Source organism: Zootoca vivipara, chromosome 1 (assembly GCF_965207765.1).
Source record: "Zootoca vivipara chromosome 1, rZooViv2.hap1.1, whole genome shotgun sequence".
Taxonomy (NCBI): Eukaryota; Metazoa; Chordata; class Lepidosauria; order Squamata; family Lacertidae; genus Zootoca; species Zootoca vivipara.
This window is the reverse complement of record NC_142582.1, coordinates 94999181-95025970: the sequence shown is the minus strand read 5'-3', so window position 1 is coordinate 95025970 and position 26790 is coordinate 94999181. Positions and strand designations below refer to the sequence as shown.

The 26790-nt window shown below is 40.1% G+C and overlaps 2 protein-coding genes across 4 annotated transcripts in view; one reads left to right on the top strand and one right to left on the bottom strand.

Annotated features, from left to right (window-relative positions):
• The window catches only part of AVEN (apoptosis and caspase activation inhibitor), a 99361-nt gene that overhangs the window by 27208 nt on the left and 45363 nt on the right, over positions 1-26790 (bottom strand). The window contains exon 1 of one of the 3 annotated variants that reach the window (XM_088671191.1): positions 23370-23519. The exons of the other annotated variants lie outside the window; for them this stretch is intronic. The gene's annotated coding sequence lies outside the window, so the exon portion shown is untranslated. Of the gene's footprint in view, positions 1-23369; positions 23520-26790 lie in introns of those variants that run through there. 3 annotated transcript variants of the gene reach the window in all.
• CHRM5 (cholinergic receptor muscarinic 5) overlaps positions 21646-26790 on the top strand; it is a 58403-nt gene continuing 53258 nt past the window's right edge. The window contains exon 1 of the mRNA XM_035110735.3: positions 21646-22292. The gene's annotated coding sequence lies outside the window, so the exon portion shown is untranslated. The remainder of the gene's footprint in view (positions 22293-26790) is intronic.

The following is a 26790-nucleotide window of genomic DNA, read 5'->3' as shown; positions in this document are numbered from 1 at the left end:
TGATATCTTTCTCTTGGTTGCTTTAATATTTTTACCGTATAATGGTAGGCAAAACAAAGTATATTCCATTCTCCAAACTGCCTAGTCAAGTAACTTACACCTTCTTAAATTTATCCCATGTCCACTACCCCGATAAATTTAGGAAGATAGGAACCTGCCTAACACCAGGTCAGAGTCTGTTCATCTAACCTAGAATTATCTCCTCCAACTGACAGCAGTCTCATACACAACTGAGCTATAGTCTCTCTAATAGCACCCTTTTGATACTATATGCTAAGTCACTTTTTTAAAACAAGGGAATTTAGGAAAGCAGTTTGCAGTATGTTTGTAAGTGATAGAAATACAGTGAAAATTTTCACAGGACATGCACCAGTGGGTTGCTGAGGACAGGGAAAAGATGCAGAGCTATTCCATTGCCTCTGCTGAGTCTTTGGCCTTCCTCAGTTCACACAGCCATTCATTTTTAGCTATTTCCATCCCAGATTGCTACTGTAAGAACTCAAAAAACTCAAAATTGTGCCTTTCAAAAAAAATGAAAGGCACAAATACAGGATGGGAGACACCTGGCTTGACAGCAGTACATGTGAAAAGGACCTAGGAGTCTTGGTAGACCACAAACTTGACATGAGTCAGCAGTGTGATGCAGCAGCTAATAAAGCCAATGCAATTCTGGGCTGCATCAATAGGAGTATAGCATCTAGATCAAGGGAAGTAATAGTATCACTGTATTCTGCTCTGGTCAGACCTCACCTGGAGTACTGTGTCCAGTTCTGGGCACCACAGTTCAAGAAGGATACTGACAAGCTGGAATGTGTCCAGAGGAGGGCAACCAAAATGGTCAAAGGCCTGGAAACAATGCCTTATGAAGAACGGCTTAGGGAGCTGGGTATGTTTAGCCTGGAGAAAAGAAGGTTAAGGGGTGATATGATAGCCATGTTCAAATATATAAAAGGATGTCATAGAGGAGGGAGAAAGATTGTTTTCTGCTGCTCCAGAGAAGCGGACACGGAGCAATGGATTCAAACTACAAGAAAGAAGATTCCATCTAAACATTAGGAAGAACTTCCTGACAGTAAGAGCTGTTCGACAGTGGAATTTGCTGCCAAGAAGTGTGGTGGAGTCTCCTTCTTTGGAGGTCTTTAAGCAGAGGCTTGACAGCCATATGTCAAGAATGCTTTGATGGTGTTTCCTGCTTGGCAGGGAGTTTGACTGGATGGCCCTTGTGGTCTCTTCCAACTCTATGATTCTATGATTCTAAACTTTAAGAAAGTTGCCCAGGTTTGCCTTTTCCCCTCCTCCTCCTCTCCATGTCTTTTATTTTCTATCACACTTTTTAATAATTGAAGGGAGGGGACTGTTCTACTACAGATTTCTGGAAGTCACTCTGGAAGTCCTTTTGGATAAAGAGCATGGTAAAAACACTTTGAATAAACAACTATTGACAAGACCCAGTATTTCTGGATCAGCCCCATAGTATACTATAGTTATTGTACTGAAATACATGTGTCTAATTTGGAAAAGTGTCAAAAAGTTAAAATGTGATGGTTGTATCAAAGATGTCGCATTAGCACAATGACTTCTGCCTGCAAAATGGAACTTCCTCTCCCTCTGCTCCCTCTGTGTGCCCCCCAATTCTGCTCCAGAGGGCTGTGGGAACCTCCAAAATAAATGGGGGCATGTAGGCACATAGAGAGATGAGAATTTCCCTTGCACAGGTGGGCATCCTTGCACTAACAGGATTACTTCATTGGATACAACCTAGAGATTTCTATTCTTTCACTATTTCCTTATATAAAGATAAACATTATCCTTCCATCCGGTTCCTTTGATCCCTTTAAATGAATTTGCCAATACTTCTAAGTATTTCCAAAGCAGTGGAAGCTCTGTATCTTTCTTCTTCTTGATCCATAACTTATGTTTCAGCAGGATAATTGTACAAGCCTAATCCAACTCACACCAGTATTCACTATCTAAACCACTGTATCAGCATACTAAAAAGCAAAATAATTATTCAGTAAGCATGTTGTTGTTGTTTAGTCGTTTAGTCGTGTCCGACTCTTCGTGACCCCATGGACCATAGCACGCCAGGCACTCCTGTCTTCCACTGCCTCCCGCAGTTTGGTCAAACTCATGTTCGTAGCTTCGAGAACACTGTCCAACCATCTCGTCCTCTGTCGTCCCCTTCTCCTAGTGCCCTCAATCTTTCCCAACATCAGGGTCTTTTCCAAGGATTCTTCTCTTCTCATGAGGTGGCCAAAGTATTGGAGCCTCAGCTTCAGGATCTGTCCTTCCAGTGAGCACTCAGGGCTGATTTCCTTAAGAATGGATAGGTTTTATCTTCTTGCAGTCCATGGGACTCTCAAGAGTCTCCTCCAACACCATAATTCAAAAGCATCAATTCTTCGGCGAATTGATAAGCATAGCTATTCTCAAAGACAGGAAAAGCTCTCTCCTCGACTAGCAAACAAGCAAAAGGGGGGTGGGGCGAGAAACTCATACTGTAATTAAAATGTCAACTGACAGTTTCTAAATCTGCATTGACTAAAACGTGAAAGCTTGGATAAGATATTTTCTCAGGTGTCAACAATGAATTTAGACAAGATTACAGAAAAAAATCCCTCCAGTTCGCATAGACCTCATTGCCTTTAGGCTGTTCTTCACTATGCTGAATGTGCAATGCCAAACACAGCATTCTCCATCAATCACAGGTGAGAATGACTAGAGGCAACATTTGCAAACTCTCAAAGCTTCCAAGTAGGAAAGAACAGATTTTGAATGAAGATTTAATTATTTTTTCTACCATACTATAATTTTGTTTTTCTTTCTCTCTTTCCCCAGTGCTCTTGAAAAATTACGGTTTATTTAACTTATCTGTAGTCTCTACACAGTTCTTGAGTACACACTGCTTACAATAACAAGAAAACACTTCACACTGAAATGAGGCAAGGTCAACTCTACATACCACAGAGAAGCCAACATTTGTACTTCTAGCCTGATTAAACAAGAATGCTGAAGTATACTGTTGTAGAATTGCTTTTCAGTTCATACATTCAACTGCCCATCAAGCATATTGTATTCAAGCGTAAAGAAATAGAGAATGTGAACAAGCCTGAACACCTAAATTTCAGATGTTTTGAATGCAAAAATATTTATACTGTACAAAAATTCTTTATTCTTTAACTTTGTAATTTCCTTCTGAATATTTAATAAAGAAACCCATAAATATAAAAAGATGAGGAGGTAGTATTTTCTGAGCATTTTTGTGTAGAATATACCGGTAACTCTACTGGTCTAGTATGAAATAATGCTAAATGGGCTGTGGCTGTATAAAAGAAATTGGTTGTGTGTATGACAGGGACGAAGTTCAGGAAAGATGGGAGACTGGTATTTTTTATTTTTTGGAGAGCACAGCATCGGAAGGAAGCTGAGCAGAGTGGAGGGTGTAAGTTGAAAAGTGTAAGCAGAAACTTTCAATTTACTCTTCTTATGCATGAAGGAGGTGTAAGTCACAAGCCCAGTGCATTCTGAACAAGCCTACAGAAATGCATTCGATAAACTGAAACATCCCAATTGTTTTAAATCTTCCATATATTTAATAGTACATAATTATTAATTTTAGTGGAAATCCACCCAACAAAATGAGGCAAAATTTAGCCAGGATCCACGCAAGTGGAAAGGAGATCCATATGAGCATGAAGAGTCATTCTCCACTACCACTGCCTGCATCCCACACTCCGCTTCAGACACTGTTCCAGAAAGTCTGCAACTTTCACAAGTAGCAATTTGGGAGAGAGGATGCAAGAATGCAAGGAGCTGCAACAGGAAATGGGGTAAGAAAAGTCCTACTACATGCAAAGAATGCCATGCACATGTCCTCTGGATTCTGCCTGTTATTTTTAATCACTGCTCCAAATAACAATTGACTATTGAACTAATAGTCAAATTAGGATCTCGAAGTCAAATTAGCAACATGTAAAGTGGTTCAGTATAATTTCATAATTGAACCTTGTTCTTATTTCAGACACTGAATACATATTAGCACTCTGCTATACTTCTCATGCAAATAACTTATGCATATTTATCTGTGAAGTCATTTTAATCCATTTGACTATTGATAAGCATAGATATATTCGGTCTTCAGATGTTCTATCAGTTTTCATGCTTAAAATCACAAAGCAAAGAGGCAATATAAAAGTAGTTAATGTCTTGCATGTATGCAAAAGCATGGTTGCTAAGCAACCAATAGATAACAAGCCTAAGAGAGAGAGAGAGAAGGGAAGTATGTTTGCAGTTCCAATTGACTTTCACTTACCAAACGGAAAATCTCTGGAACAGAAAGAGTTCACAGAGACTCATTTCACAGCTTATTTTACTGTGGTCATGCAAAGGCCACCCAGTATTTGGCTATTTCTATTTTAACTGAATTTAATAATTCTACTTCTGTAAAGAAAGGCATCCTATATTGGGTTACTCCTCCCATGTGCAATTGTAAGCAGGGCAGATTCAAATTAAACTTGCTCAGACCCACCTCAGATTGGAAAGAGTCTCCACCTAGTTCTGGTCCTGCCTGATTTGGGGCATAAGGCATTGTGGAGCTTTGAACCTATGCTTCATCTGCCAACTCGAGACCCAAGCTGCTTCTTTGCTCCCTTATCCTCCCTTGGAATTAAGGAGTTAAGGTGGGAGGGTGTTGGCCTGCAAGCAGTACAATGGTGCTCAGTTGTGGAGACATGCTGCTCTCACATGTGGCTAGCAAGCACTTCTAAGAAAGAACATCACACTGTGGACATAGGTGTGGCAGTACCCAGACCACATGCCCAGGGGCAAAAGAACCTCGAGGAGGGGAAGCCATGGGAGACACCACTAATTCAAAAACAAAACAAAACAAGGAGACATTGGGCAGTGCAACAACTCTGCCAGGAAGGGAAGCCACTCTGGATCAGAGATGGGGAAACACATCATAGGAAATTAAGACACATTGAAGGGCAGTTGGTGGTGGGGTGTTGCTATCTAACCCCATCAAACTGGATAATCTACCTAGGACTCCAGGAGTGGTTCAAACAGATTGTGCATTGAAACACTGTGATAAGGGCAAGAATCAATGCACCCTCTTTCTGATCTAAGTTTTTGACTCAGATTGCCATTCTCCCTTCCCTAAAGCAGCTTCTTGTGAAATTAAAATGGCGTTCAGCTTCCAGGCTAGTATCCTTGAGTGCCACACACAAGGTGATCACACATCACAAATTTGGGAGCAACAGAAATGAAAAAAGAAACACTGTTTCACCAAACATACACCTCGAAAAACCCTAAAAAGGAACTACTACCCACTGCCATCACTATCGCAGTTTCCACTTTCCTCTTGAAATTATTTTGAATTTCAGAATGTAAACAGGATGATCCATAATCGCTAAAAAGAGGGCACACAATACAAATACTGGCACGTTGATTCTTTGATAACTGTAACATCAAGTGTAGACTTCCTTTAGCCATCAGACCAAATAGCACAGACAGAAATCTTCTATTATCTTATATCATCTCAAGCACAAAACATTCAAGCTGCAAAAAATTAACATATACGTGTACGTGAACCATTTGTGTTTTTAAAAAGTAATGATAATGCAATACGAGAAAGTTCATAAACATATATAGCCAGGAAAAGCGTTTGTTAGTTAGAAAGTGATTTACATCTCATATACTGAAAATATTTTAAAAAGTCTACAATGGTGAATAATTAAAGAAGACCTAGAATGAGTTCTGTTTATTTCTAATAAAAGTATTTACTGTGCTGTAATTGAAATAAAAGCATACTGTAATTACAGAGTCATGGTAATTAATTTTATTTTATTTGATCACTATTGTATTTGAACTTTTCATTATAGTTCTTGGAGACAATTTACATCACGTTTACTACATTACATATTATTATTAACAGGAAGAAACATTTAATAAAAGGATGGCAATGCAGAAAGAACTAAAAATAAATACCGAAGGATGAATACTGTGATGGCAAGATTACTATATTATTTTCTAGAAAACTATTCACATAAGATTTCCAGTTTAAATGAAAGAACATTAGAAAAGAATGTGCGACAGCATATGCCAAGCAACATTCTTTTTATCCTGGGCTCCTTCAGGAGGAAGGGTGGGATATAAATGTACCAGTAATGAATAAGTTAATTTAATAAGTAAATATGCAGATGAAGACAACTAACTATATTAGACACAACAAATTATTTTAACGTTTCAGAGAAATTAAACAAACTCTATTAATTGTTTGTCAAACAGATTTGCTAGGGATATTTGGGGAAACACTTTTCAGATGATAAAACTGAAGAATTATTGTTTATTCCATCTGCCAACTTTCTATGGTAGAGGACATAATTTATTTTATTTATCTAGAAAAATGTTATAAATCACTTTATTTGAGAGCTCTTTAAGAGGTTACATAATAAAATTATCAATGAAATACATACAAAAATAGCAAAACACCAAATATATATAAATACATAAGATCAGCACAGGTTTTACGAACAATATGTAAGTAAATCTGTCTGCTCTCATATCAGATCCCAAGAGAGATCAGGGTAGTATAAAGATTCAATGTTGCAATCTAATGTGCCTTGTTCTACTGTAATGCCTTTCCCACTACTTCAGGTCCAAGAGCAACTTTACAGCAATTAATTTTCTTTGGATGAGAGGGCACAATACATTTATAAGCTCAGTTGTGATGAAACACTCATCTGTGGTTAATGGAAACAGGAAACTAAAGCTTCCAATCTCCTCCTTTTGGCTGCACTGAAATAGAAGGAAGAAGGAACTGCTCACTGTGGCTCACTCTTATCATGCTAAACTGTGGTTCATCATGACATCTGAATGTGGCCATGGTGTCTTTGTAATCCTCAAATAAAGTGCAGTGGAAACAAATACAGCTAATCCTGCAAACACTTGCCACAGTGCAGCACAAGAGGTTTGCTTCCATCAATTTCCAGCTTCATACTCTCCTTCCCTGTCTCTGATTTCCTGTTAGATAAAAGTGCAAAACTAGTGCCAAACTATCTCTCAGCGTCTTCCCTTAGCACCACTGGATATTACATTCTGAAGATAGGGAGAGAGATTTCTAGCTGTCAGGAAACTATCCCAGTCATTAAAGAACATAGAACATCACAGTTATTCTGTTTGTCTGTGGACACTTGTCAGATGACCATTCACAGTGATTAAGATAGCCAAGTTTACATCATTTTTTGTAATGTCTCTCCCTCTGAGGTCCCCATATGAAGAGATAAGGCTGGATAACCATGGAGTGGTTATCCATGGTTCTCAGTCTTTGCAGAGATATAAAACTGAATGCATACTAGAAACAATACCAGAGTTTCAGAGGCCCAGTTTGAGCAGAATGCGAAGCCAAACCATTGGAGCAAATGTGTGGGCTCCTGGAGAGGAGAGCACAGTTGCTTTCCTCCCTCCAGGCACTGAGCTAAGCCATAGTGGTTTACCTCCCTCCACACAAACCACAATTTGAACCCAATGTTAGTCGTATGGCTTGCAGCTTGTGGTTTGTCTGGAGAGCTGAACCAGAAGCTCAGGTCTGGATAACATTCAAGTCAAAATCATGACTTAGCTCAGGACAGTGCAGGTCAGTGCAGCAGCAAAACAAATGGGGAGGAGAAAAGCTGCCACAATCTCCTCTTCAGGGACCTGAACAGCCATAGTTTGGCTTAGTGTTAAATGTAAACAAGGACAATATCTTCATACTGACATCATTGAGTTACCTGAGAGAGAGGCAACAAAGAATATATCCTCATTCCGAAAGCTGAGGAGACCAGACTTGAGGCAGTAATCAAACCTGCAAGCAGCCAAAATGTAGCAAAAAATCTAAATCTGTTCTGTCAATTTTAATTAACTTACCGCTTGTTCTACTTATGCCCTTTAATGGGGGCAGCAGAAATACGTGACAGGCAGCTGAATTGCTCTTTCCACCCATGGCCTAAGATTGATTTAGGAATTTCATTCTGCTTCCTTACCCCCCACCCAACCACTAAGAAAGCTCAGCTGAAAACCAAGACAGCGCAGGATACTGACCTCTCTAGATTCTTTAGAGCAGGCATGTTCAAAGTCCAGCCCGGGGGCCTAATCTGGCCTGCCGGTTGGTTTAATCCGACCCCTTCGGCAGTTTGTTTCCTGGGGTAAAATCCCCAAAGGTCAACAGCTTCAATCCAGAAAAAGGTCAACAACTCAACAACTTTGGTATAAAATCCTTTAAAAAGCTTAAAAACTTCAACCCCCAACAAAGCTCAACAACTTTGGGGTAAAACTGTAAAAAAAAAAAAGGTCAACAACTTCGGTTGGCCCTCATGCATGTTCACTGGCCCTCTTTGAAAATAATTTGGACAGCCCTTCTTTAGCATATTATTCAACCCTATTTCCCTGATCAAGAAATGGGCAGACTTACACCAACTAAAGAGTTGTGCTGCATAACAGTCTCACTGGTATGACTACCTTTAAGAAAGGAACTGGACAGTACAAGAATAAGGTTTGAGCGACAAGTGGCCTGATGGAAAGGGAGCATTCTTAGGTCCAGCTTTCTCTTACCAAAAGGAATGAAGGCAATTTTGGGGAAAGCTAAGTCACACAGGGCTAAAGAACTACAGTAAGAATGGCATTTCATTAAGTAGTACAGAACTTCTTTATGAAGGAATTTGCAATGGGGGGAGCTATCCACAGAAGCACACAATGGCTTCATAAATATTTTAAAAACGAGGCACTATCTTGCAAAAGTGAGCAAAGGGATCTGAAAATGAATTATCCAATTACAAGGTTCTGTCACATCCTTTAGGTAGAATAAATGTGTCAAAGTGTCCCCTATATTCCCAAAAGCACAAAAAGGATGAAAAAATACTAACTAAGGAAAAATATACTCTACAGTCAATAACCACCCATTCCTGTTATAGATGTTAATCAATACTTTCAGTATTTACCTTAACTCGGCTCCTAATATTCACCTTGTTTCCACCAGCAGCAGAGCTTTAAGAACATAAGAGGTGCCTGCTGGATCATTCAGTTCATTTAGTCCAGCAATAATAATATTTCCTTTCAATCTTTATAACCAATAGTCCAAAAACTCCAGCAGCTGTAGTTCTCCCCAGTCCTTCAATGTGTGTGTGTGTGTGTGTGTGTGTGTGTGTGTGGAGGGGGGGGTGTTTACTGGTTTTTTTAAATTATTATTATTATGCATTTTGTGTTTTTATATTGTGATTTAATCCTGTGAACCGCCCTAAGACCTGCAGGTATAAGGCAGTATACAAATTTAATAAATTATATTAATAACCACCCCTCAGCAGAACTTTTCCCTGCTAGTGTGGTTAGCGCTCTCTCTCTCTCTCTCTCTCTCTCTCACACACACACACACACACACACACTGAGAGAGACAGAGACAGAGAGAGAAGCAAGCTTGGCAAATTACAGAACAGGCCTTCAACTCTCTTTCCTTTTTGTGTGTGTGACCTTCCCCTTTCAACCTTTCCGTCCTATATCAATCTATTTAAAAAATTCACCAGGATCCTTCCCACAGAGTAATTTGTGATAGTTTTTCCAATTTGAGGGGGTGGGTAGGAGCTGCAGCTTAGAACCTGTTTATTGTCTTGGGGCTTTGTACCTGTTTACCAATTTTAGTTCCTTGATTCCATATCTATTCAATTAGTCCAAAAGGAAGTGGTCGGGCTAATGATAGATAACTACAATAAAATCACACCCGAACTTCATCACCTGCTCTGGCTTCTTAGTCAATTTCTGGGATCAATTCAAAATACTGGTTCTAAGCTTTAAAACCCTAAATGGCTTGGGCCAGTCTACTTACAGGAATGTCTTTTGCCAAATACGCCTAGTAACCTTAAGTTGTATCCAATGTTAAAGGGACCCCTGACCATTAGGTCCAGTCGTGACCGACTCTGGGGTTGCGGCGCTCATCTCGCGTTATTGGCCGAGGGAGCCAGTGTACAGCTTCCAGGTCATGTGGCCAGCATGACAAATCAGCTTCTGGTGAACCGGAGCAGCACACGGAAACGCCGTTTACCTTCCCACTTGGAGCGGTCCCTATTTATCTACTTGCACTTTGACGTGCTTTCGAACTGCTAGGTTGGCAGGAGCTGGGACCGAGCAACGGGAGCTCACCCCGTCGCGGGGATTCAAACCGCTGACCTTCTGATCGGCAAGCCCTAGGCTTAGTGGTTTAACCCACAGCGCCACCTGGAGACCTATTACAATTAAGGGCCAAGACTAACTTAGGACCATTCATTTCAATGGTACTCCAACCATGACTTAGCTGGATACAGCCCCTCTAAATTATTTAGGTGAGAGGATATTTAATTGTGGTGGCGGTGTTTTCATTTTTATTATGCTATTTTATTGTTTGTCACCCTGAGATCTCTTGGAAGGGGTGAGATATAAATTTAATAACCAAAAAAATTCTGCCTGGGCATTAAGATTCATCAGACACTTCGCCAGGTTCCCACACCTACTGTGATGAGGCAAAGAATGGGGCTTTTCAGTGGAGGCAACACAGCTAGGGAATGCCTTCCCCAGAGACACCTTCCTGACATCTACATTAATGCCCTTAAGGCACCAAGACCTTCTTATTCACCCAGGTCTTTTAATAGATTTCAAACCTTACCATCAGAACCCCTGTGGGATTTATGCTTATGCTAAACATTTAGCTGCTGTTTCCCACTGTTGGGAGGTTTTATATTGCTCAGAATTTGTATTCTTATTTCATAAGAATAAGAATTTTATTCTTATTTTATAAGAATTGTGTGAGGCTTTTGACTTTAAGATGCTGTGAACCACCAGGTGTGTGCAGATGGATAGATACCATGTTTCTCCTAAAATAAGACACGTCTTATATTGTCTTATTTTATGGTACGGTGCTTTCTTGCGCCACCCGCTGAGCCTGCTGCCGGGTCCCAGGGCTTCACGCGGCACGGCTGAGGCTGCTGCCAGCTCCTGCCAGGTTCTGCAGCTTCGCGCGCCACCCACTGAGCCCGCTGCTGGGTCCTGGGGCTTCACGCAGCACAGTGCGGCTGCTGCTGCTGCCGGCTCCTGCCGGGTCTTGGGGCTTCACGCGGCGTGGCGCGGTTGAGGCTGCTGCCGGCTCCTGAGGCTGCTGCCGGCTGCTGCGGCTTCGCGCGCCACCCGCTGCCGGGTCCTGGGGCTTCGCGCGGCGCGGCTGAGGCTGCTGCCGGCTTCACGCGCTGCCGGGTCCTGGGGCTTCGCGCGGCGCGGCTGACGCTGCTGCCAGCTCCTGCGGCGCAGCTGAGGCTGCTGTCAGCTGCTGCGGCTTTGCGCACCGCCCCCTGCCGTGTCCTGGGGCTTCGCACAACACAACGCGGCGCGGCTGAGGCTGCTGCGGCTTCGCGTGCCGCCCACTGAGCCTGCTGCCGGGTCCTTCCGGGTCCTGCGGCTTTGCACAGCATGCGCCAAAGCTCCTGCTGGGGCTTCACGTGGCGCGCGTTGAGGCTCCTGCCGGGTCCCAGGGCTTCACCTCTCTCTGGGTCCTGCTGGGTCGGGGCTTCGTGCTGCACCGACAGGCATCTTCCTTTTCCTCTTACTAATGGAAGCGCCATCCAGACCTGCTCCCACCACTACCCGGTACGGCTTATTTTGGGGGTATGTCTTATATTTTTTAAACTCAAAAAAATCCTGCCATGGCTTATTTTGTAGGCACGTCTTATTTTAGGAGAAACACGGTAGACAAAGCATACAAATACATAAAATAATCGTTAAATGAGACCTGTATCACACAACGTCTGGAAAACCTCTGGAAGATTCAGTTCAAAACAAGTTCTTCAGGAAGCAATATCTCAGAGGACACTCACAGAATTAAATAAGGCCTCAGCTAGGACCAACAGACTGCAAGGTTTTACAGACTGAACTAGGTAGACCAAGAGGCACAAGGCCTCCAGACAAACTAATGGAAAAGTGAATATATTTATATGATCAGGATTTTTCTGAATAATACAGGAATGCCTTATCACATGCAACAATGATGTATTTTTAAGCAACAATTTTGTGAAGAGCCTTTACCTAGTAAATAAAATCAGATCTTTCAAAATACTTTACATGACAATTTTATCTGAGGGAATATCCTAGTCCCCATAGTTATAACAGAAGGAGGCTCAGTCCCCCAGTTGCCGGTATGTTTTTTGTGGGGGAAAGGGGGTGATCATAGTATTAAACTATAGGTTACGTAAGGCAAATAATCTCATCCCCAAATATTGTGGGGAACTGTCCCTGAATTCCTCCATTTTATTGTTTCATGTCTTTCTCACTCTCATTTCCCCATCCTTCCTGCCTCTCTCCCTCTCTTTCATTTTTTCTGTTATTTTCCCTTCTTCCTGCTTTTTCATTCAATAACTACAGGGATTTTTCCGGGGAGGGGGGAGGGGAAGGATAGTTGTTTGTGCAATGTTGGGGTAAACTTTGAATAAATCCTATTTTAAGATAATATATCTCAGCAAAATTTTCTAAACATTCTCAAAAAAACTAAGTAACTGGTTTGCTTCAAAAGAGTTACCAAAGCCCCAGTGAAGCAAGAATACTTCCTAATAAAGCAATATAGAAGTACTTGAATATACATACATCAATATAAGCCCCCGGAAGTATTAACCTTCTTTAAATTCCATTAAGTGTACTTACCTTTCAGCAATTTATGCTGATTATGAAAAAAGAAAAGAGAGAGAGAATAAACATTCTAGTATATGAGTAAAGGTTGGATAACTCGAAGGAAAATATCTCAGGAATACAAACATCACAGCACCTCCTGTTTATTGTCAAGAAGCCTGAATAGTTGTCATTTGAAAGCTTTAACTCATTTTAAAATTGATAAGCCTTTAATGGCCCGCATGACACCATCATTCTACCAAATGTTATGGGCTAAATCCTTCCAAAAATTTGAAATAGTCCATTATAAACCCCAAGGTTTACCTGTAATGCTATTAATAGTTCTTCAATACATTCCCTGCCCTGGCTGAATCCTGAAGGACAAACTGTTCCTGTCAGTATGGTTTGTGAATTGTGGCAAACGCTGTCCAATATTTTCGGTCTTATTTTTACATCTAAACCAACATTTTTTCCACTGCTAGAAGCAAATCTGCAAACGAGATAGTTCTTTGGTTCAGCAGAAGAAACTTTGTTATAGCAGTCTGCCCCCGCTTGGGCTACCTTCAAAATAGATTATACAACAAGGTGTTTGTATAGATAAGAGCATCTCTTAAAATGGTAAAAGATCAACGTCAGTTTTAATTAGCCAAACAAAAAGCTATTCTGTTCTCCTGAACAGAAACAAATCAGAATAGCAACAATTTTTCATTGCTGGAAGGATTATTTAAGAGTTACCTTTTCCTTCCAATAAGAAGCTCAAAATGGTTCACACGGTATATGCTTCATATAATAAAACAGAATGATATAAATGTAATACCTTCAACTATAAACCTCATTAAAACAAAACAAAACAAAATTGCAGTTTCATGATCCATTATGTGTAAAGGTTATTGTGGGGGAAGTCATGTGTGCAACAGCTACTGGGGAGAGAATATTTGGCAGGAATTCCTAGAGATTTCCCTGATATCAGTATATTTAGCTTGAGTTCCAGTCTTCTGACTCTTTGCAATGGCACCACACTCATTTCTCTGAGCACATGCATAGACACTTAAAAATATATATATATACAGTCCGGCACTTAAGGTTTGAACTTATTTTTTGCTAGATTCGTTTATTTTGTTTTTATAAGGCAGCTGAGATTAGACAGACCCCATCTCATCTCCCTCTTGAACTTCAGGTGCCTGACAAAAGACCTTTCCTTTCCAACTGGCATTTTAAGGAACTTTCCTGTTTTTATGATTAATTGTAATTGATTCTATCCATAGTATGATGTTCATAGTATGATGCTTCAAGAGTTCAGTAATTAAGTGGTATATAAATACCATAAGGGACCCAGGTGGTGCTGTGGCTAAACCACTGAGCCTAGGGCTTGCTGATCAGAAGGTCGGCGGTTCGAATCCCTGTGACGGGGTGAGCTCCCGTTGCTTGGTCCCAGCTCCTGCCAACCTAGCAGTTCGAAAGCACGTCAAAATGCAAGTAGATAAATAGGAACCGCTACAGCGGGAAGGTAAACGGCGTTTCCATGTGCTGCTCTGGTTTGCCGGAAGCAGCTTTGTCATGCTGGCCACATGACCTGGAAGCTATACGCCGGCTCCCTCGGCCAATAATGCGAGATGAGCACGCAACCCCAGAGTCGGTCACGACTGGACCTAATGGTCAGGGGTCCCTTTACCTTTACCTTAAATACCATGAATGAATGAATGAATGAATGTCCCTGGAACCTAACCATACTTTGTTCGAGTAGAGACCCTTATTTAGTATTCATTAATCAGAGGACGGTAACAAAGGGGCATCCCTTCAGAAAGCATCTACCACCAGTAACACGGATAAATCAAAATTTGCATTTCCTGGGAAACATCTTTACCTTTCCTCCCAAGGGACTCCTCAGTCCCTTGCCTGTGACTGATTACAGAGAAAACAAAGTAATTATTAATATGACTGGCTACTCCAGTTTTTTTTGAAACAGTCACCCAGGTCTTCAAGAGGTGCCTGAAAGTCAAAAGCAAGAATGCTTGCTGAATCTCTGCTGGAAGAGTGTTCCACAGCATGGGACTGGTGACACTAAATGTCCAATTCCTAACTGAAGCCAGCCTGGCATCTGTAACATGGGAGACAACTAACAGCGCTTTTAGGCACCTCCTTAAAACCTTTTTTCTTTAAGCAACCCTATCAAGATATGAAGATGTTACATGTGTTTTATTCCTTTCCAGCACCTGCTGATTTTAATAAACTTTTGAATATTTTAAAAAGCCTTATTTTTATCAATAATTTTAATGTCTGTTTTAGGGGGGGGGAGTTGTAAACCACTTAAGAGACTTTCTTACAATCAAATTCAGCTTTCAAGTTGAAGTTAAATCTTGCAGTTTGGCTGAGGGTGCTTGCTCTCTGCTGGGAACAGTCACAAGTTGCCAACACAGAATTGATCCCTGCCAATCTGCCCACACCAGCTGATTGACAGCTGGGTGTGGTTTGAAAAATGGGCATGCAGTGCAAACTGGACCACTGGGTGGGCCAGTATTGGTTTGCAGATGACAGTTTCCCCACCCCACCTTAAGACCATGTGATGATGTACCCTAGAGCCCTTTCTAACATATACAAGAGTAGCAGTCAGGCATATGAAAGTCACGTAGCAACCGACAGGGATATTAGAAAATTTGTGATGGCATAAATTGTAGCACTCTTTAAAAACAGGATTTTGTAATTCTCTTGAACAAACACAATTCACTTTGAAATGGATGATAAATACCTTTAAAGATCATTGTTCTGTACCATTCTATTATACTCTAATTCTAAAGGCAAGAATTATATTAACTGCGAATACAATTCTTCCATTAATTAAAACTCTAATTCATTCTTTAGGGAGCAACGGAAGATCAGAATTATTTTTCCTTTGTTCAAAATGAGAATTCAGATCTAGCCCTTTTGGATTTGTGATGGGATAATAAATTGCTAGTACATGCATAGTTTTGTTTGTTTTTTAAAAAACAACTCCTGTAATTATGCAGTTCTGCACCATCACTTCCACATGAACCCAGAATAAAAATCTATACTCTACAGATCATTTTTTAAATAAGTTAAAACTGTACTTGTTCTTGAAAGGCAATATGAATGAAACTCCATAATTTCCTAGTCACTCCAATTTTACCAAGATATTTGTTGTGCAAATTTTCAAATAAACCTTCTTTTTCCACATTATGGTAATTTCTTTTCCATATTTTTTATTTAAACTTTTCCAGCTTAGACGTTCAACCTTCACTCCTTGTCTGACAGAAGAGACTCCAGGGAATTTATAAAAAATTAATTGCAAGCATAATATAAGAATATTAAGTAATCATACTACAACAGTTCAGATTCAATAAGATTTCCAAGGATTTCTCAAGCCTTGACGCTTAGGAAAAACACATTCACAGAATGATGGAACATACATTTTGCATGTAGAATAGTCTAGATCAGGCATCCCCAAACTGCAGCCCTCCAGATGTTTTGGCCTACAACTCCCATGTCCCTAGCTAACAGGACCAGTGGTCGGGGAAGATGGGAATTGTAGTCCAAAACATCTGGAAGGTCGAAGTTTGGGGGTGCCTGCTCTAGATTCATACAAGTATCAGATAGCAGGCAATGTTAAAGAAGTTTGCCTGAGACTCTGGGGAGCCACTGCCAGTCAATGTAGACAATACTACATTAGACAGCCAACTAGTTTGGTTGGTATAAGGCACTTTCCTATGTATCTAGATTCCTAAGAACTGGTTAGCCTCTTTAGTTTGCCGTAGATACTTCTGAACCCCATCAAAATTTTAAATGAAGGTGCACATATTGAGTGCAGTTTGGTCTTTCCAGTTTGGTTTTTTAAAAAAACTTCTTAAGGAGCTACCCATATTTTCCTTTCCTGATGAGCCCCTAATATGCACAATCACATTCTATGTGAAAGGTCCTGTTTTCTCTGCCATACTAGTCAACATAGACCACCCACTTCATTATTTGAATGAACAGTGTACCTTGTCACTTGGAGGGTATGGGTATAAATGATAAATTCCTAAAATACATATATTCCGTAACAGCAGTGCAGAAAAAACCTTAACTACAAGCAGGAAATTCTATGGTACAATCAAGTTGTTATGGCAACTAGAAGAGTCAGAGAAAAAGACATAGAACATGCATAGTTGTAATCCTGCCAACAACATAATCCTGTTATTAAAATTCATTAAAGGTCTGACATTCCTACCACTGATCTTTAAAAAAATGTTAAAGTGACATCACAGATAGAATCTCAACTAGTGATGGCAAATCCTTCCCCAAGTTTAATTCAGAATGGCCTTGACTAAGCTACATTGTTTTTCCAAAACTCAGAATCCAGTGTTTTGGAGCCCATTCTGAAGTTTAGACTCTGCCATTCTACCAAAGATGTCACAATGGAACCTAAACTACTAGTCATGGTAGTCATGTGCTACCACCACTGCTGGCCTAAGTACTAGCTCCTGGAAATCACAAGTGGAGGGAGGGCTGGTGCACTCATGTCTTGCTTGAGGGTTCCCCATAAGCACCTGCTTCTTCACAGTAAGAACAGCATGCTGGATCCAACCACCACAAGACCCTGAGCCTTGCCCAACCACCCACTTTTCGTCCCTTGAAACTTACTAAGCAATCTGAAGCGAAATTTCTGCAAGGCCTACATTACTCTTTCGTATCTAGAACACTGAAATGGCAGCACCACAGTGCCAGGAAACCTGGGACATGCCACTTCCAGACCACCAGAGAGCTTAAGAACAATTGTCAAGCACAATGGTATATACGCACAAAGAGCTCCATGTGGCTTGTTGCCATCACCAGCTAGGTTTTAGGCATTAGGAGGGCAGGGATGGTGGTAGTCAGTCCTGGTTCCATGGTGAACTCATAATCATAATTTATACCCCAACCATCTGGTTGGGTTTCCCCAGCCACTCACATTATGAGCCATGTCCGTTTCATCCAGTTTCTGCTTCACTTGCATTGGCATAAGTTCACCTTTAGGAGCTTTCCAATTTCAAATGTTGGCAATATCACTTATCCAAATTCCTGAACTTCTCCCCCCCCCCTGGCAGTTTATAATACATGGTATATATGGAATCTGGTTACAAAATAAAAGCCAATTTTATCTACCTCTTTTTCAGAAGCTCCTAACACAACTGGCTCCTCAAAGTCACAAAGGTGTAGTTTGCCAATATGGTGGTGGGAAATTAGATTCAGCCGGTGGGCCAGATTCCTACCATCCCAAGTGGGTTAACTTTGACAAGTAGGCAGAGCCACACGCCTACCAATCACCTGACACCATTATGACTTCAGGTGCCAACTTCAAAGGGGCTCACGGCAACTGCCAATCAGCTGATTAAAGTCTGATTGCAGGGAGTTTGAATTCAAACCACAAAAGGACAAGGGGGGGGGGTCACTAACAGCACCTAGCAGCTGAACTACAGAGTTCCCAATGGAGAACTCCCTTATGCAGTCTCTCAGTGAGGCCTGCTCCCAGTAGCCATCGGTGAGCCCTACTTGCAAAGGAATAATTAGGAGCTCACTTTTAGCTGCTGGTGGTACTTCTGGAGTAGCATCCTTTGCAATTGCACACCCAACACCTGACATCCCATATTCTAAAAGCAGCATCTGAAAGATGCGTGCATACCTTCTCACCCAGTCAACTGCCATTCTAGAAGATAAGAGGTCTCTTGTATGACAGCCTCACTCTGCTCCAGCCCAAATACTGTAAAATCCCTCTCATGAGGAAAGAGCAGCTGAGTAGTGTCAGTGTACCCTTGTTTGCAAGCTGCAGAGGAAGGTGTGGTACTCCACTACACATTTGAAGTTGCCTGCAGCTAAACGTATTTGCTTGGAGGGTTCTAAATAGTTCCATTTCTCAAGTTACACTAACTATACAAACAGAAGTAACAAGAAAAACTTAGAAGGATGGTGGCCCTTCATAATTGAATTGGCTGTAGGGGAATTATTTTTATTTTTACTTAATGTATGCTACTTCTCCAGTCTGGTTTGCTTTACTCCATGCTTATTTCCATTTTGCAAAGCAAAGTTCTCGTTCACTATTATCACAGATTATTCTTACAATTTTAAAAAGAGGTATGGATGCTTCAAATACAAAATTATATTATATTTTTTAAAGGAATGCTTGATTTTGTTCACAAAAGAACTAAGCTTTAACAATCTTAACTTTTGTTGTTGTTTAGTCGTTTAGTCGTGTCCGACTCTTCGTGACCCCATGGACCATAGCACGCCAGGCACTCCTGTCTTGCACTGCCTCCCGCAGTTTGGTCAAACTCATGTTCGTAGCTTCGAGAACACTGTCCAACCATCTTGTCCTCTGTCGTCTTGTCGTTGACAAGATGGACAAGAGGACAGAGGACAATCTTAACTTAATGTCTAATTAAAAATAAAACAAAAGTATCGTGCTAAAAAGGATACATAAATTTTTACAAACATTTACTGATTCTCTTTAGACACAACTAATATAATGTGCAAGAAACTAAAGTGACTGATCAAATTACAGCTTTAAAGACAGATTTAATTTAGTTGAATGATAATCACATATTCAGTTCACAGAGTAGAACTATTCCAACTGAAATAATGAATTACCATACAGAAGCAATACCTCCCCCCAAAAAGCCACAGAACAAAAACTAACAAAAAAGTGAGAGGCTTATTCTATTCATTTGAGTTGCAACTATTCACAAAGACAAAAGAACTAAAACATTTTATTCAAGCAGCAATGAATCTCAACGAAATATATATCATACAGAAACATGCCACCGTGACCTGCCCCATTCGGCATCCCTTCATGTCACACCAAAGTTGAAAATATACTGTTACAAACACAACACAAAATTACTGGTAACTCATCATTATAATAGCATTTTCAGGGTATATTTTTAAGGTGCATCGGAAAAAGGGGGAAAAAATAAAATGACTTTCCTGTTTCCTTTTTTTCAAATTCATAATTCATTCCAATAACCTTTTTTCAATCATAAGCCCAAACTTTACTATGAATTTTTAGTCACAAAATCAATTTTTCTGGTGCCAAGAACACTTGCCCCTTGAAGACTGGCCTCTAAGTGATGCCAGCAACTGAATCTCCTAATAGACCCTTCTGTGTAAGGTCTATGTGCAAGACACAGCCTTCTGCCAGCTTAAAGAGAAGGTAATTTGGGAAGTTGGAAACTGTTGTGTGGCTCATTCCAACTAATCTCCGCCTAACTTACCTCACAGGGTTGTTGTGAGAATAAAACAAAGAGGGGAGAAAAAGTATATGTCGCCACCATGATCTCCTTTAAGGAAAGATGAAATAGAAATCAAATAAATAAATAAAATATTTGCTTTCCTGACAGTTCTTTCACTCACTCAGCCATATGAAAGGCACAGTTCAGCCATCAGAAAAGGGCAGGTTCAGGTTAGGCCGAACATGGGTTCGAGTCACCCCACAGAAACAAGTAAACTCTAAGACTGCCAATACTTAAGAACCAAATACATTTCCTAGCTCTGAATGTTTTCTTAAGTATCAAGATGTCTTAATCATGTTTCCTCCATGGTTTCACCAAGATTAATGTGTGTGTACATACACACGGGTGGCGCTGTGGGTTAAACCACAGAGCCTAGGGCTTGCCGATCAGAAGGTTGGTGGTTCGAATCCCTGCGACGGGGTGAGCTCCCGTTGCTCAGTCCCAGCTCCTGCCAACCTAGCAGTTCTAAAGCACACCAAAGTGCAAGAAGATAAATAGGTACCGCTACAGCGGGAAGGTAAACGGCGTTTCCGTGTGCTGCTCTGGTTCGCCAGAAGCGGCTTTGTCATGCTGGCCACATGACCTGGAAGCTGTACGCCAGCTCCCTCGGCCAATAACGCAAGATGAGCGCCGCAACCCCAGAGTCGGTCACGACTGGACCTAATGGTCAGGGGTCCCTTTACCTTTACCTACACACACCTCTGCAGATATGTGTGCGAGCACAGATAGGGTTTATTTTCATGAGGGTACACCATTAAACGCAGTATCATGAACACAGGCAAAACACACATTGCTTACTCTGGCTCCAAGTTTCTGCCTTTGATTATGACTCTTGAAACCAATCAACTGGAAAGATGCAGGACAGGGTTAAATAAACAGTGATCATTAACTGTGAATTAACCAACCAAAGCAGATGAGCTGGTTAGGGAAGAGAGAATTCAACAAACAGAGGTTAAAGAACAGCACTCCGACAAAATGATGAATTACTTATGATATCCCTTATATTTTCGTTGTTTTTCTCACTTCCCAAGCAATGATTTTCTCTATTCATAGTGTGCGAGAGGGATGTTCAAACCTAACTTTGAAATAAATTATCTCTACGATATATATGAGAATAAAAAACACATGGGTGTTTTATGCATGCATTAACAGGAAGGGCTCAACACATGCTAACCTCAAAAGAGCAGTATTCACGTGGTAGTAAATTGGGAATGTCTCATTTTAAAATTAAACCAAACAAGTATTCATGGGCTAGAAATCTATTTCAATGGGGGGGGGGTTGAAATGACATTTATTTCACAGTCCAAAGCATCAATAACAAAAATCCGTGGATTTACTTTCAATTAAACATGGTTAAGGATCTTTTTTAAGGTACATATTCTGAAATAACCCAATGACTTCATTTTTAAAGAATCTGTTTTAAATGCAAATTTTCAGTAGCTCCTCTTCTCAGATCCACTTTAATACCTGCTAGCTAAAAAAAAAGTCAGACTTGAAGAAAAATGGTACTCCAATACTTGCATTTCACTAATAACAGGAGATTTTCTGGTGTGGCAAGCCATTCAAACAGGGCAGACCTATCAAACATTATTGCATCATTTGATTTTTCTTCCTACCAATAGACATTGCTGTCCATCAGAAGAAATAATTAGTGTATTATGTATGGAAACGTCATCCTATCAGTTCAGTGCCTGACTTGAATAGCTCATATAAGCAACTCATTGATGCCATGCATGCTCACTGTCTTCAGATATGACACAACACTACACCCTTTGGGAGTTTCTGCCCTGTTCGCCAGCAGCATTTCACATCTGTGTTTGACAGAAGGAGAGAAGAGCAGACTGTTCAACATGCACTACCAAAAGCAGGCTATGCAGGTGAAAAGTTAAGGCAAAACCTGGAGTTCAGTTACCCTGCCCTTCAACACAACGTACAGCACTGACATATACCGGATTTTCTGGAACAGAGAGAAGTTTTCAGTATTGGAATTCACATGACAAAAGCAAATGGGATTTACTGAGTGCTGAAGCCTTCAATTAACGTTTGATAAATAATGAACATCCGAATTAACCAGAATTGATGTATTTGCCTCTATTGTTTGAGAGGATGCAAAGTCCATCACTCTCTTTCTTAGCCTCTTAAGAGAAGAATTTAAAGTACTATTTAGAGAGCAAACCCAAGGATTTAGAATATCTGGGAGTAAACTGGAAGCAAGCAGCAACAAAATGAAGCAGCATCAGCAAATGAGACAGACACAGTAGAGAAAAAGAAATGTGAAAGCTAGTGTGCAGAATGCATTTATAATACAGAAAGCTTCCTACCTTGAGAGTGTATCTCAATATTTGGAGACACAGAATCCAGAAACTGTCTTCAGTCATCTGCTAGGTAAGTTTTTAATTTTATTTTAATTAAAAAATCTAGCTTTTCCAGTAAGAAGATTGCTCTGATTTTGTGCCTACAGTCTCAGTGAATTTCAGTTGTGTTTTCATTCACACCAAGGCTGAATTTTAAATGTTTAAAGGTATATTGTCCTGGACTGTACAAGTAACTGATTTTATGTGTTATATTTCCCAAATTACCTTATTAAACTCTTCTCACTTGATTAGCCTATAATTGTTTGCCAAGATTCAAATTGCTCTCGATTGCTGTTTAGCTAAAAGCTGGGAAATGTAGAAATAACAGCCAAATCTATAAAACCACACCACAGTTAACTATTTACAAAGTAATATTTACTGTGCTTCAATATTTAATGCTAGCTATTAAAGCAAAGAATTTAACACAATGGCAACATCACATTTTAAAGGCATATTTTATTACAGACAAACCCATGCTTAAAATACACCAAGAAAAGAGTCCAAAAGTGTCAATTATAGTTAGCTGTGAAACTATAGTAACTGATGCAAAAGCACTGTGTTAAATAATGAAGGCTTAGCATACAGCTTAAATGCAAGTTGAGGGTAAGAGTTCAGCAGCACTGCAAATGAGGTCTGAGCATATGCATTTTAATTCAAATTAGAATATAAAATGATCAAACCAAAAGAGGTGGATAGTCAAAGAGCACTGCTAAAATGGATTTATGTGGTGCATTGCACATCACTTCGTGGTTCAAAACTAGAACACAGATACCAGAATTCATTAGTTCAAATACTAGGACTGTTAGCCTACAATGGTTCTTGGTGAAGGTATACGTGATTACAAGTCTCCACAATCTTCATCTCTTCAAAAGCTGTTCAGTAAAACATTTGACTACTTAATACAAACTATAAAACAATAAAAATACACACACTCTCTTAATTTTAAAGGAAACCCGTTATATATTTTAATTATATGGCCTGTCTCTACTTCTTCTTTTATTTGTTTCTTCACAATAACCCAATTTATTCTGATCTCTTTTCTTCACATTTCTCACATACTCAAAGACTTAGATTTGTAGTAGTTCACAATGCAAACTTGACAGCTAACCTGAGGAGGAATGCCCAGATTGGGAGGGAGCTCTTGTACCATCAGGTGCCGAAGATTCTACCAAAATGCTGAGCTTGAGTCATCTTTAGGGGTTAATCCTCTTTATATTATTACTAGCACTTCCTCTGTAACTATGAAATCCCTTCTGTCGACCTCTGTTACTCCTATAATAACAGATAAGTTTGTAGTATGCATTCCTGTTCCAGATTTTTAACAATGATCTTAGTTTGAAGGACACTGTGTTTTTGCTTGCCTACTGTACTTTCAAGTGTTTATTTTAGAGTTCTCCTCAGTACAACTAACATTCTCTGTCGCCCAGGGTTCCGTGGCAGCAGAAAAAACATAGCTGATGCAAATGTGAGACAATCATTTACAAATCTGGGGCTCTTAATACAATGGTGAAAGTGAACACAAGAAGCTGTCTTACACTGTAGTTGGATCTTGCGGTCTATATAGCTCAGTACTCCCTACACTGACTTGCAGGAGCTCTCCGGGCTTTCGTAATTCCACACTCAACCTGGAGTTGCTAGGGATTGAACTTAAGATCTTCTGCATGCAAAACATGTGATGGACCACTGAAATACAGCCCTGCAGCAGAGCTTCCTGCAGTTTGCTCAGTTACGAGCAGCAAATTACTGTGGAAATTATTTTCAGAACACTATAAAACACAAGGTCCTGCACCTGTTCACCATTGCAAACTTCGGACAGGGCTAGAAACCTAATCTAAATGCAAAGAAAAAGGTAAAAAGTTGCTATTTGCCAAAGGTGTAAAACAACAGCTTGATGGTAGATAGCATTAAATATGCAGTGTTAAAAGGACTCATAACCCAGCTATCACATACAGTTTGTAAAATAACAAAACTATAAACACATTTACAAAAGTAACTTGAAAAAGTTACAGAAAAACTTCTAAAATCCTATGCACTGTAAACTTCTATATTTTAAAATAAGAACACTTTAGGTTAAAAAAAAGGCTTTGAAAACAAAGCAGCAGGCAACTAATAATGGGAAGGGTGTTTTTATCAAATGGCTTTACCCTTAAATTTAGGATATTCAATTGCTAAATGCTATCACTTGAGGACCAATAAATATCATGTAATGCACATCGCTAAGGGCTTGTTTATATTACCGCCTAACAGATCTGATACACCAACCAACATTCGTGTCAGGTGCAATTAATAAATGGGCGTAGGGAAGAGACACAAGGAAAAACAAAAAATATGCAAATTAAGTGCAATAATAATACTTACAAATCTGTATGTTTTTAAGCAGTACAATTTGAAGCATAAATATTCAACTTCTAATGTTACCTATACCAATTCTCAGATGCTTCTGGTATAAAATCACGAATTGGAAACCTATGGCCCCTCAGATGATGTCGGACTCCAACTGCTACCAGCCCACATGGTCAATGGTCAGGGATGATGGATCTGTAGAGCAGCAACATCTTGAAGGGCCACAGGTTTCCCATCCTTGGAGTAAGCAGTGTGGGGCACCTATTTCATGTCAAATTCAATGACGCACTAACCTGTGACTAAATCAAAGTATAGACAAAGTTTTAAATAATGTTATCATCCGAGGCATGGCTCATAATGACCCAATTTAAACTGTCATCGAGATTCATTTTAATATGAATGTTAAACAGTGTCTAAACTGAAAGCATTTCAAAAGTACTTCACTTTTAACAGGTCCTTTAACTATAATCAAAATGTAAAATAGCTTGCTGGCTCCTTGGAAAAAGCTAATTCAAAGAATAGTTAACTGATCATTAGCTCAGCATTAACTGATCATAGCTCAAGACAATTAGCTCAGCAAGTGCCAGAATCAGGAATGGCGTTCAGAGGTTTTTGCTTTCCATTTTCAGTCTACTACTAAATATGCCTGCTTATATATTACCATCTAATTATAAATCAAATATAAATAGACTTTTCCTGCTTTGTTTAACCCAAGTTCCTTATTATTTCTGAAACACTTCATGGTTCAGGAGCCTCCAATCCATTTCTGCTGCAAGACATTAGTATACTGACTATTACCCCCGTCAGCAAGTGATTTGCCACCACAGGCAATTGAACATAAATTTCTCCATTATTATACTGTATTCTAAATTTCTAATCAATTTTCTTAACATCTATAATGCTTCATGTTTGTGCAGCTAAAATGTTTCAAAAATGGAAGGAAATCTGGGGGTGGAAGGAAGAGTTTAGGAAATGAAATGGTCCTATGAAAAAGGAGAATTCATGAGACTGAAACCAGGGTGGGGAGTGGGGTCAGATTCAAGAAAGAACTGTGGCTCAAAGAAACTAGAACAGGAGAAATTAAACCCTCAAAACACAAAAGCATCCTATAATTAGATGTTCTGCACATCACCTAGCACTCTTGGTATTCAAGGTGGAAAAATTTCAGAGTTTCTCCTAGATGGTACCATCTACTTTCTGGAGCTCTTGGAGAGGTAACACTGAAGAATTCAAAGTGGGGAAGAACTTTTTCTCAAAAATGTGGAGAAATAAGGCAACCACAACAGCCTCTGAATTGACACTGGCAGGAAATTGGTCCTTTGCTATGTATACATTTTGCCAACAATTGCAAAATAAGTCCCCTTCTTCCTAAAAAGGTCTGGTTTCTTTTATCATAAGTATATTACAATGAGGATTTTTTTAAAGGTAAAGTTTAGGGGTTTTTTTTAGAAAAGGACATGGTGGGTTGAGTCCAGCAGGAGTGTTCCCCGAGACGAATTTTGTCCAGAGGATGCTCCCACTGGTAGACGGGAGGAGTAAACTTTTGTTGATTATCCCCTCCAACTGTGCTCTTTGAAAATTTGCTCCTGACAGTCGGAATACCCTCCAAAGCTGATTTTCAGAGTGCATAGGCTGCTGTAAGGAAAGGGGGCATTGGCAAAAGTCACCTCCCCTCCACATTGGATCCCAATGCCATATCAAACACCTTCGGGGCATCGAAGGAGCATTTCTATTCACTGGATGTGAAGTCTAGATCCAAGCAATCATTTTTTCTTTAGCTATCTGGTAGTCCACTGAAATGAAATGTATACAATAGATAAACAGCTCTTTTTCACCCACAAACAAAGTGTAAGACAAGTTAAGCCTTATTATTGGATGTGGTGAGTGTTAAGACCCTTAAAATGATGAATATTGATAGTTTCATAGAGAAATGACAGGTGTAATTAGCATTCGTCTGTCTCGAGAGACAATGGAGTGTGCCTCTGGGTGTGAAGTCAAATCACTATGTTAGCAGCACCAAAGTGACTTCCCCAGGGCAAAAGCCAGCCTGAGCAGTGTATATGGCGGTCCTCCCATGCTCGGCCTCGCTGATGTGGTCCAGAGGAAAGCAGAGCAATATGTTTGGCACCAGCTTGGTTGCAGGTTTCCTTCTCCTAGATGGGCTACCTTCTTAGATTGATGAGTCT